Source organism: Crocodylus siamensis, chromosome 1 (assembly GCF_052110815.1).
Source record: "Crocodylus siamensis isolate JL-2025a chromosome 1, ASM5211081v1, whole genome shotgun sequence".
Classification (NCBI taxonomy): domain Eukaryota; kingdom Metazoa; phylum Chordata; order Crocodylia; family Crocodylidae; genus Crocodylus; species Crocodylus siamensis.
The window spans coordinates 334,977,266-334,989,388 of NC_143395.1; positions in this window are offsets into that span (position 1 = coordinate 334,977,266).

The following is a 12,123-nucleotide window of genomic DNA, read 5'->3' on the forward strand; positions in this document are numbered from 1 at the left end:
GAACATCTTGCTGGGGTCATTTGACCCCAGTATTCTTTCCTGCCATGGCAGGGGGTCGGACTAGATGATCTACTCAGGTCCCTTCTGACCCTAAAAGCTATGAAACTATGAAACCTGAAAGAGAATGAACTTCTGAGGAGATGCTGAGGAAACTGGGCTTATTTAGTCTGGATAAGGGAAGACTGAGGGGATGTATTTAACAGTAGGCTTCAACTACCAGAATGGTGGTTCCAAGGAGTATGGAGCTAGACTGGTCTCAGTTGTGGTAGGTGACAGAACAAGTAGCAATGATCTCAAGTTTCATCAAGGAAAGTTTAGGTTAAATATTAGTACAGTATTTTCATAGTTTCTAGGGTCGGAAGGGACCTGAGCAGATCATCTAGTCCAACCCCCTGTCATGGCAGAAAAGAATACTGGGGTCAAATGACCCCAGCAAGATGTTCATCTAACCTCCTCTTAAACACCCCCAGGGTAGGAGCCTGCACCACTTCTTACTAGGATGGTAGTAAAGCACTGTAACAGGTTACCCAGAGAGGTTTTGGAACCTCCATCCTTGGAGGTTTTTAAGACCTGGCTAGACAAAGCCTTTGTTGGGATGTTCTACTTGGGGTGGTCCTACTTTGAGCAGGAGGTTGGACTAGAAGACCTTCTGAAGTCCTGTCCAACCATAATTTTTCTATGACTTTATGATCTAAAAAGAAACTCTAACAGTAAGAAGTTAAAAGAAAGGCACTAATTTTAAAATGAAAATTGTATGTACATCCTAAGTGTCATTCAGAACAGACTTACTTTTTCTCTTAATATTTTGTGGTCACTCTTCTGATGTTGCATCTAAAGTAATTTTATGATGTATCTTAGCATAGGATTTATCTCCCATTTAACTATACCAAGAGTATGATAGGGTTTTTCAGTATATTAAATAAAGAACCCAGCTGCTTGCTATGTACAAAAAGATAGTATAACTATTGAGGAAGTGGTTGTGCAGCATTAAAATTACTTTGTCAGGTATTTAGCTTTATGAGAAAAATGAGAAATGAAATAATGATTTCCTCATTGTCATAAATTGGAAAAAAGAAGATATACTTAGATCTACCTCATTTTGTTAGGAAACTAGCATTAGCAGTAATGTGATTTGTGAAATTTAATTTTGTTTAAAACTATTAAGTATGTCATTAAAAATTAATGAGGCATCTTGAGGTAACAAGTCCTTGTATTTCCTTCCTACTTTTGACAGGATTTTTGAGAATAGGTTGAGAAAAAAAGTGTTCGGGTTTGTCACTTGTGGAATTCTTAATACTTCAGGTTCATCATAGGAAAGTCTGTGAAAGAAAACTATCTACCATCAATCCAAAGAGGAACTGTTGCAAATAAACAAAAAAAAGTTTGGGAATAATTGAATCATTGCTTTATGAATTTCCACCCATATTATTCTGTGACTGTAACTCGTGTGATGATGTGTAATCAGTGTTGGTTCAATGACTTAAAGAGAGTTAAATTCATATTTTATATTATTTCTAAAAAAAAATGTGATCAGTCTTGGTAATGTACCAGAATACAACCCCCTTTTTTTTTTTTAGTAATTGGATAATAGATATATTTCCTTAGGCAACTTTCTTATGTAGTTCCAGGAAGTATACAAATAAAAATACTATGTCCATTCACCAACTTGTAAAAAAGCTTTTAAGAACTGGCAACATGTATTCAAAAAAATCTCAGAAAAGTACCTGGGTCCACAGAGCTGATACTGCTATGCTGGTGAGACATCCCATTTTGATTAACTCTGCAAATGTTATCCTTTGCAATCCCCCACCCCATATAAAAAGCATCTTTATCTCCCTTGAGACTCAGTTTAATCTTAATCCCCAAAGTCCAATGAAATGCTCCCTGATTTGACAGAAATGCCATCTTAATTTCACAGAAATCAGTAGAACTAATACAAAGTGCCAGCTGGTGCCCAAATCAAATTTTCTCAAGGCAGGTCTCTGATTGATGTTAAAAAAACAAAAAACACTTTAAGCTACAGGCAAATATTAACAGCCATAAAAATTAAGGAACCTTAACCTGTTTTTTCCCCTTAAAATAGACAGAAAAGGAAAGTGATAGAATTTGAATCTGGACTGCTTAATGGTTAAATGGTTATAAGCAGAATAAGTGCTTATAATCAGTAAAGTTCTGTAGTTCTGGTTAGTGTTTGTTTGCATATGTTTTTAACTTTAAAGGTTGCTGAAGTGTACTGGAGATAGTTAATAAAGTTATTGAATGTTTATGAGCAATTTTGTTATAGGATTATCTAAGTTTGACTAGATAAATCAGCGGATATTTTGGGGACCTAATCAGACAGCTTAAAATAAGCTATGCTATTATAGATTGCATCCCACTTGTAAATATGGTCATTGGTGCCATGAGCCATACCAGGAACACTATCTAAGTAAGTCGGGGTGGTGGGAGGGGAAGGTGGGATTGAGGGGGGCTAGCATGTCCATGGGAAAGGTGGTTGATGGGTCTGTGGGGTAGGCTGGTTTGGAGGACTAAAAATATCCTTTGGTCAGGGTTGGGGGAGATAAGAAAAGTGTAGCCTAGTAATGAAGAAAATGACTGGGATTTTCTAGCCCCAGGGCTTCACTCCAAACACATACAAGAGGTCCAGCAAGAGTTAGCTCCATCTACTTTGTACATGTCCTCAGGGGAACAAAGTTAGATGGGGCTAGCCATTTTTTGACTGATTACAATCCCCCAAAATATGTACAATTCAGCACTTAAATCAACCTAAACCTATTTAGGTTGGTCTAAGTGTAACATCTGCATATTCCCCAAAACCATGTCTATTATCCTTATACAGACGACAGTTGTTAAGAACCAACTTAAGAGCTATATTTTCGGCTGTAGCTTTATGTAAATAAACTTATAGAAGCTCAGGGAAAAGGAATGCCTCTCAGGCCATGAAGATGGAGTAGAAATTTCACACTTGTTACAGTAACTAAAGAAAAGAGGGCAAGCTGCTCTTTATTTCTACACCTTTCTACAGGGAGGAATGGGGTCTATTGTAAAACATGCATTCAACCTCCATGCTGTCTTTGTGTCAAAGACACCCATGGATTAAAAAAAGCAAACAATGATTTTCTTTTCCTCTTTTCCACGCTGAAAGAAGAATGCTTGTTTGGTCCATTTTTCTTATTTTTTGATTTCTTTTTATCTCAGTGAAATACAGTTCCATGAAATAACACCTTAAGTTTGGGGATTCATTGACAGCAATCTGATTCATGTGGAAATTTCCAATACAAGGCATTTCTATGGAACAAGACTTTACTGCCCCCCATAGAGGAGAACCATGCTGTATTTGGCCCACCCATGGAATAGGCATATATTTGTAGTGATTCTTTATATTTCCATTTGTATTAGGATATATTTGATGGTACTGATGATGAAAGTTCCTTCCTACATTTGCTGACTAAGAACAAGTACAAAAAGTAGGTTGGAAGAAGGCACTGTAGGATAAAAAGGGATGTTTCAAGTGCTTAAGTTACCAATAATTTTAGCTACACATTTACTAAGAATTCACAGTCGAAAGACACAAGGAATAGTAAGACAAAATGCATTATATGTTTCTCCTGAAACCAATTCAGATACATGACTCCAGCTATGTTACCCAGGTGGCTCTTTGTCACTCCTTACATGATACCATTCTAAGTAAAATAATAATTGTTATTACCATGAATAATTTTTTTGAGAGAACATAAAATAAAACTGTGAACACAGAAAAAGAATGGAACACAAACAATTAAAAATGATTATTTCAATATAATTTATTTTGGGTGCCTTTCTTAGGAAAACTACTCCTAGAGGGGAAAAAATACTTTATTTCTCAAATAAATACTGAGTACTGTCTTAAGGTAGGTAGCACATGTTCCTGAAGAAGTTGATAGATGTGTAATAATTTTAACTGAAAAGTTAAATGAATATATTTTTGTATATTATGGATGACCTAAACAGTTTCTGAATGGTCAAATATGAGTACTTATAAATAAGTTCTGTGAAATGAAGACAATTCTTTTGTCAGTTACTTAAAAAGAAGCCATTCTAAAAGATGCTATTAGACAGGCATATCAGTGCATATAAGGGACATTTAATCAGAATGAAATCCCATAACACTTTCACGAAAACTTGACACATGTTTCCTCTTCAAGATATATGGGCTTGACATTTAACTGCTTAATATAAAAAACATTTAGTATCTTGAATAAAATAGAAATTCATTTCTCCATTAAAATCATTATAAGTGAGAAAAAAGAGGGGAGGGGGGAGAATTTAAACACCTGGAAGAACTTTTCAGGAGTTTGAGCCTGAATCAACTTGATTCCAGACTGACAGGCTACATCAACATGAACCACTGACTGTGCAGTACTTACTGTGCAGTCATTTAATAGTTGGATAAACATGTACTAAATGACTGGACAGTAACTTGAATTACTGTGTAGTAGCACTGACAAATGCCTTTTTTGTTATGGTGTGGTACAGTAGCTTAATAGTATTGTGCAATAGGATTGCATCATGGTTTTTGCCATGCACACTACTGTATGGTATTGTATTACTGAGCAGTCAGCATCTTGTGTAGATGTGGCCATGGTAAAGGCTGCAGCTCCCTTCTACAAATGCACTGTAAATGGGTAACTGGTTCTAGTTGCACAAGAGAGGACAAAAGTGTCTGTGTCATTGCATCATTGTTGTCATTCTTCTATATAGTGTTTACCACAAAAACTAACATGCCTTAACTTTCCTAACCTGATGGGCAGCGATTCTGTTTTTGTCTGATTAAAAAAAATCTCCAATTTTTGGATTAAAAAAGTAACCCAAAATCCACATTTTTCCATGATTACAATGAAATCATGGAAAAATGTGGATTTTGGGTTACTTCTTTAATCCAAAATTTGGGGATTTTTTTTTATCAGAGAAAACCATGATCCCTCCTGATGGGGCAAGTTGGTTTAAGATAGATCTTTGATCATTGAATGTGCTGGAAAGTTTACTGTGAGTTAATATAGCAGTAACCAAGGTGTAAGTGTGCCTATCGAAGCTTTGCAGAATTTCCTACAAGTAAGATTTAGAACTTGGCAGAGTCCAAAACTAATAGCAAGAGGTCTGACTCCACATTTTAGATTATGTCTGTTAACTGCTTATTTATTATAACATGTCCCTGAATAAGATAAACACTAAACATTTATTGACTCCATAGGTAAATGCTTTTTTTCAATTTTGTAGCTTAGAAACAGTAAAGATAAGAAAGAAATCTAACTCAAAACAGAGCAATCCTTGCTTTATTGGCCTTTACAATTGCACATATGAATAAAGCATCCTAGTCACTTTATAGGCATAAAAGTAGTACAGTCTTGAACCAAAGAGTATGATAGAGGGTGGGTTGCATCCTCAACAGGTTCACCATTGACACCAAGCTGGGGGGTCTAGTAGATACTCAAGCTGAAGAGTGTAGTAGATACACACCTAGCTGAGGGGTGTAGTCGATATGGGAGTGACCTAGACAAATCAGAGGATCGGGACAAAAGAAATCTCATGAGGTTCAATAAGGACAAGTGCACAATCCTGCGCTTAGGATAGAAAAATCCCATGCACTGCTACAGCCTGGACAAGCACCTAGTTGGGGGTCATCTGACCAGCCCAGGGCAGGTGGTCAGACTTCATGATCCTCCTACTGAGGTCTCTTCTGATCCTAACATCTATGAACCTATGAAAGCCTGGGGACTGACTTGTGAAGCAGCAGCTCTGCAGAAAAGGACCTAGCAGTTACTGTGAACAGTAAGATGTATATGGGTCAGCAGTGTTCCCCTTGTTTTCAAGAAGGCTAACACCATACTGGACTGCATTAGTAGTAGCATTGCAAGCAGATTGAGGGAAATAATTTTTCCACTCTATTCTGCAGTAATAAGGCCACATATAGAGTACTGTGTCCAGTTTTGCGCCCCTCCCCACTATAGAAAGGATGTGAATAAGTTGGAGAGAGTCCAGAGGAGGGCAACAAAAATGGTTTAGGGTCTGGGGCATATTATTTCTGCAGAGAGACTGAGGGAACTGAATTTACTTAGTTTGCAAAAGAGATCACTGAGGGGATTTGAGAGCAGCCTTTAACTCCCTGAAGGGTGGTTCCAAAGAGGATGTATCTAAACTGTTCTCAGTGGTGACAGATGACAGAACAAGGAGCAATGGTCTGATGTTGCAGCAAGGTAGGTTTAGATTGGATATTATGAAAAACTTTCTCACTAGGAGGTGGTGACGCACTGGACAGGTTACCTATGGAGGTGGTAGAATCTTCATCCCTGAATGTTTTTGAGGGCTGACTCAACAAATCCCTTACTGAAATGATCTAGTTGGGATGGTCCTACTTTGAGCAATGGGTTGTACTAGATGACCTCCTGAGGTCCCTTCCAACACTGATTTTCTATGATTCTATGTAAAAAAGAAAGAGCAAACAGAATATAGTTATTAACTGCTTTCATTTTAGGCAAGTGAAGGTCAAAGGCAATCTTGAGCCGAGCTGGGTATTTGGTGTGACCAAGGCACCCAAGTTTCTGTACCCAACAGCCCACAATACAACAGTACTTCTAACAGCACATTCAGGTGCCTTTGACAACCTAGCCTGAATGACTAGGTACCTACGTGCAACTGGAAGGCAGTTATTATCATGAATCTGAAGTGAGGCTCAACATTTACCTCTGGAACCACAGCAAGGCACAGTTGAGGCTCTGCTATCATACTACTAAAGTAAGTAATAATCATAAAAACATCCTTGGGATTGAAAAACAAAATTATAAGTTTATCTGCATTTGATAACTGGACATTGACATCAAAGTTCACAGATCTTCTGTTTACTAGCCTCTATCAAATTTATTAGCATAGCAAAGTAAACCAAAAAAGTTGTCCCTTCCATATTAAAGCAATGTCTATAAATACACATGGAAAAGTAAGTTATCTATTAAATCAAGATGCAAAAAGTGCAGACTACCTATGATAGTTAGGCTCCGGAGTGGTGAGAGACGCGGGGGTGAAAGCCCACTGCACCTCTGTTCCCCCGAAGCCCCCCAGACACTTCAGACACACCCCAGCAGCCACAGAGCCCCCTGCCAACCTCCAGCACAGCCGGAGGTAAGCAGAGCTCATGGTGGGAAGGGGTTAACCCCTCTCTGAGTGGGAGGAGGTGGCTGTGTGGAGCCGGCCCGGGTCAAGCCCCCGCCCAGGCCCCTACTTCGCCCAGCCCCCCAGGGAGCCACGCGGCTGGAGCCACGCGAACAGGCTGTGCAAACAGGCACACTTGTCTGCTGGTGCATGAGGTAGCATGGAGTTCATGTGGGAGGGGGCGCTGGAGGGCCCGAGACCCTGCCTGCGAATTCACCAGGGTAGTCAGTCCCAGCTATAGCCAGTCTACCAGAGGCATGACATGGATGGGCATGTACCACACCCCAAGGGTCCCCTTGGGCTCTGTGGCCCCGCTCACTGGGCACCTCAGAGACTGCCACCCAGGAGCCCATGGTTCCAGGCTCCATGAAGACGGAGCCCCTGGCTCTTGGCTGCAGGGGCTGCCAGTCCCTTTTTCAGGGCCTGGGGCCTGGGAGCATGGCCACCTCCCCGTGTGGGGTCTGCTCCCTTTTGGGGTCTCTGGCACACTAGCTGGAGGAGCTCCAGGCCACAGTCTAGAGACTACATGCCATCAGGGACTGTGAGCAGATCAACTCCTACTGCCAGGCCCTCCTCCCCCAGGAGCCGGAGGGTAGACCACCATCTCCCTCCAGGACAAAGGAGGACTCTGGGACCTCCCACTCTGTCCAGTCTTTCCAGTCAGGGGCATGGACCAAGGTGATCAAGGGCCCTAAGGCCTGCTTCACCAAGGCCCCCGGCCCGCCAGAGCTTAGCAACAGGTATGCACCTCTTGCTGCTCCAGCAGAGCCTGCTGAGTTGCTAGCTCCCACAGGCAGCACAGGCTTACCTGCAGTTACCATCCCTGCTCTCCCCAAGCCAAATGTAAGGTGTTTGTTGTGGGAGACTCCATCCTGAGGGGGACTGAGGAGGCAAGCTGCTGCTCCGACCTCTTAGCCTGGGAAGTCTGCTGATTCCCAGAGGCCTGCATCCGGGACATTGCAGAGAACATCCCAAAGCTCCTCCAGCCCACAGACCACTATCCTATGCTCCTTATTCACGTGGGCACCAATGACACGGCTTGGAGCGCTCCCAGCCAGGTCATGAGGTGCTACAGGGAGTTGGGAGTGGGGCTTAAGGTTCTGGGAGCACTGGTGGTGTTCTCGTTGATCATCCCAGACTCAGGCTATGGGCTGAGGAGGGAGAGGAGGATCCACGTAGTCAACCAAAGACTGCGACGCTGGTGTCATTGGGAAGGCTTTGGCTTCCATGACCACAGCCCACTCTTTGGCAAGAGTGGCAGCAAGCTACTGGGAAGAGATGGCCTCCACCTCTCTCCCCTGGGGAGGACGCTCTTTTCAGCCAGACTGGCTGACCTGCTCCACCAGGCTTTAAACTATGGATATAGATGGCTACACCCTGTACAGGAGGAATTGTGTAGATAAAAGGGGTGTAGCTCTCTATGTTAAGAAAAGCTACATGTCCCTGCAAGCTGATATTGGTGACCAGCTTGGACAGCTAGAGACCCTCTGGGTTAAAATTCTTGGGGAACATGGCACAGGGGACACAACGGTGGGATTCTACTACAGACCTCCCACCGAAAATCCTGAGCTTGACCAGGAGTTTGCCCAGGAGATGGCTGAGGCCGCATGCACCAGGACCATGGTTGTCATGGGTGACTTCAATTACCCGGAAATCTCGTGGGAGGTTCACTCAGCAAAATCCAAGCCGTCGCAAAGTTTTCTGTCATGCTTGGATGACCTCTACCTGACTCAAGGAGTCTATGGGCCAACAAGAGGCAAAGCACTGCTCGACCTGGTACTGGCTACAGGGGATGACCTAATTGGCGACCTAGTAATCAATGGGAAGCTGGGTGGCAGTGACCACGAGCTGATCACCTTCACCATCCACTGTAAAGCTGGCAAATCAATCAGCAACACGGAAGTCCTTGACTTCAGGAAAGCTGACTTTGACAAGCTCAGGAGGCTTGACAGTGAGGCCCTAAGGGACTATGACCCCAGGGAGAGGGGAGTTCAAGAAGAGTGGTTGCTCCTTAAGGGAGCGATCCTCAATGCACAAGCTAAGTCTATTCCAACTCGGAGGAAAGGATGCAAGAGGGCACCGCAGCCCCCCTGGTTCTCCAAGGAGCTAGCAGACCTGCTCAGGCTAAAAAGAAAGGCCTACAAAGAATGGAGGATGGGATTCGCCTCCAAGGAGGATTATTCTGCATTGGTCCAGACCTGCAGGGACCAAACCAGGAAAGCCAAGGCTGAAACTGAACTCCAACTAGCTTCCAGCATCAGGACAATAAAAAGTCCTTTTTCAGATGTGGGGAGCCAGAGGAAAAGCAAGGGCAACATTTGACCCCTGCTGACCTAGATGGGGCAACTGACAACAGACACCCAGGAAAAAGCCAACCTAATAAATGGGTACTTTGCATCAGTCTTTCATTTGTCCCATGGGACTCCCATGCCCACTTCGGGACAGGGAGGTCTGGATGGAAGAGTTCCCCCGTCCTTCATAAGTCCTGACCTCATGAAGGAACACCTTGAGAGGCTGGATACCTTCAAGTCAGCCGGCCCTGACAATCTACAGCCCAGGGTACTCTAGGAGCTGGCAAGCGTAATACTCCAGGCCCTGGCACAGATCATTAAAAAATTCATGGTGCTCTGGTGTAGTGCCGGAAGACTGGAAAAAGGTCAATGTGGTGCCTATCTTTAAGAAAGGGAGTAAAATGCATCCAGCCAACTATAGGCCCATTAGCCTGACTTCTATCCTGAGGAAGATCTTAGAAAAGTTTCTTAAAGAGGCCATCCTTAATGGACGGGCTGAGGCCAACATCCTAAGGGATAGCCAGCATGGGTTTGTTGTGGGTAGGTCTTGCTTGACCAATCTCATTTCCTTCTATGACCAGGTGACCTACCACCTGGACAAGGGAGATGAGATTGATGTCATGTATCTTGACTTCAAAAAAGCCTTTGATCTGGTATCCCATGATCACCTCTTGTCAAAACTGGCCAATTGTGGCCTTGAGTTCACCACGATCCACTGGCTGGAAAATTGGCTCCGTGGTCGGACCCAGAGGGTTGTAATTGATGGCAGTCACTCATCATGGTGTCCGGTGACCAGTGGGGTCCCCCAAGGCTCTGTCCTTGGACCCATATTATTCAACATCTTCATTAATGATGTGGAAATTGGAGTCAGGGGCAGACTGGCCAAGTTCGCCGATGACACCAAACTTTGGGGCAAAGCATCCACTCCAGAAGACAGACGGGTGATTCAGACTGACCTAGACAAGCTCAGCAAATGGGCAGATGAGAACCTGATGGTGTTTAACACTGAAAAATGCAAAGTTCTCCACCTTGGGAAGAAAAACCTGCAGCATCCTTATAGGCTCAGCAGTGCTACGTTGGTTAGCACTACAGAACAAAGAGACTTGGGGGTCATCATTGACCACAAGATGAACATGAGCCTGCAATGTGATGCTGCGGCTAGTAAAGCGACCAAAATGCTGGCTTGCATCCATAAATGCTTCTCAAGCAAATCCCGGAACGTCATTCTCCCCATGTACTCGGCCTTGGTGAGGCTGCAGCTGGAGTACTGTGTCCAGTTTTGGGCTCCACAATTCAAAAAGGATGTGGAGAAGCTTGAGAGAGTCCAGAGAAGAGCCATGCACAATATCAGAGGTCAGGAAAACAGACCATACGACGACAGGCTGAGAGCCATGGGACTCTTTAGCCTCAAAAAGCATAGGCTCAGGGGTGATCTGATGACCACCTATAAGTTTATCAGGGTGACCACCAGTATCTGGGGGAATATTTGTTCACCAGAGCACCCCAAGGGATGATGAGGTTGAATGGTTATAAATTACTGGAAGAGCGTTTCAAGCTGGACATAAGGAAAAATTTCTTTACTGTCCGAGCCCCCAAGGTCTGGAACAGCCTGCCATCAGAGGTGGTTCAAGCACCTATTCTGAACCCCTTCAAGAGCAAATTGGATGCTTATCTTGCTGAGATCCTATGACCCCAGCTGACTTCCTGCCCTTTGGGTGGGGGGATGGACTCGATGATCTTCCGAGGTCTCTTGCAGCCCTAATGTCTGAAATCTATAAAATATTTACTGTCCTTGGGTGGCATTCTATTTGCAGTTATTGCCTATGAGCTTCATCAAGCTCCTAGGTACAGAAACTCATGGACTCAATATTGACATTAGATTTATGACACAATATAAACTTCCCAATATCTGATTCCCCAGGTACTCCTCCATTTTTACCTACTACATCCCTCTCCCAGCCTGTCCCTCACCCCCTGACACATCAGTTTACATCTTCACTGACTGGCATTTTTACCTGCATTGCATGCCAGCCTCTGGCTTCTTCATTATTCATTCTATCAGGGAAGAGCAGGGGACCTTCCCAAGTACAGGTGAAATCTCAGCCCAACTGCCTGTTGGGTTGCACATGCCCGCTAGCATGTGGACCATAATGGACTGCTATGGATTCAGCCATTTCTTGTTGCCCTCCTTCAGCCACCTCACCAGTGCCTGCGCATTTGGTTACAGCGGCCTGCCCCAGACAGGAACATCCATCCCCTGGAACTTCTCCATTTGGTTCTGAAGCTCCCTCATTATGGGGGTCACCTAGCCAAGGACAGCATCACCAATGCTGAGGCTCTCGGTGTCCTCAAGGAATGGCTTGAGGACTATGAAGATCTGGGAGATGGTATCCCACTTAGTTTTGTTAAGGGGGACGCTGATCCAAATATCCCTGAGCAATCTCCCACCAAACTTTTGAGCATCAGGTATGTAGAGTTCCATCAATTCTCCACATCCTGCATGATTTTGTACTGCAGAATGCTCAGTTCTGGCTGTTTCTCCTGCAGCATCTAGCTCCCCACCAGTGCCCTTTGAGGGAGAGGTAGGCATGATCTCCACCCTGGCTGCTCCATATGTATGAGGTGAAGAGCAAAGTTACCTGCGGACCTG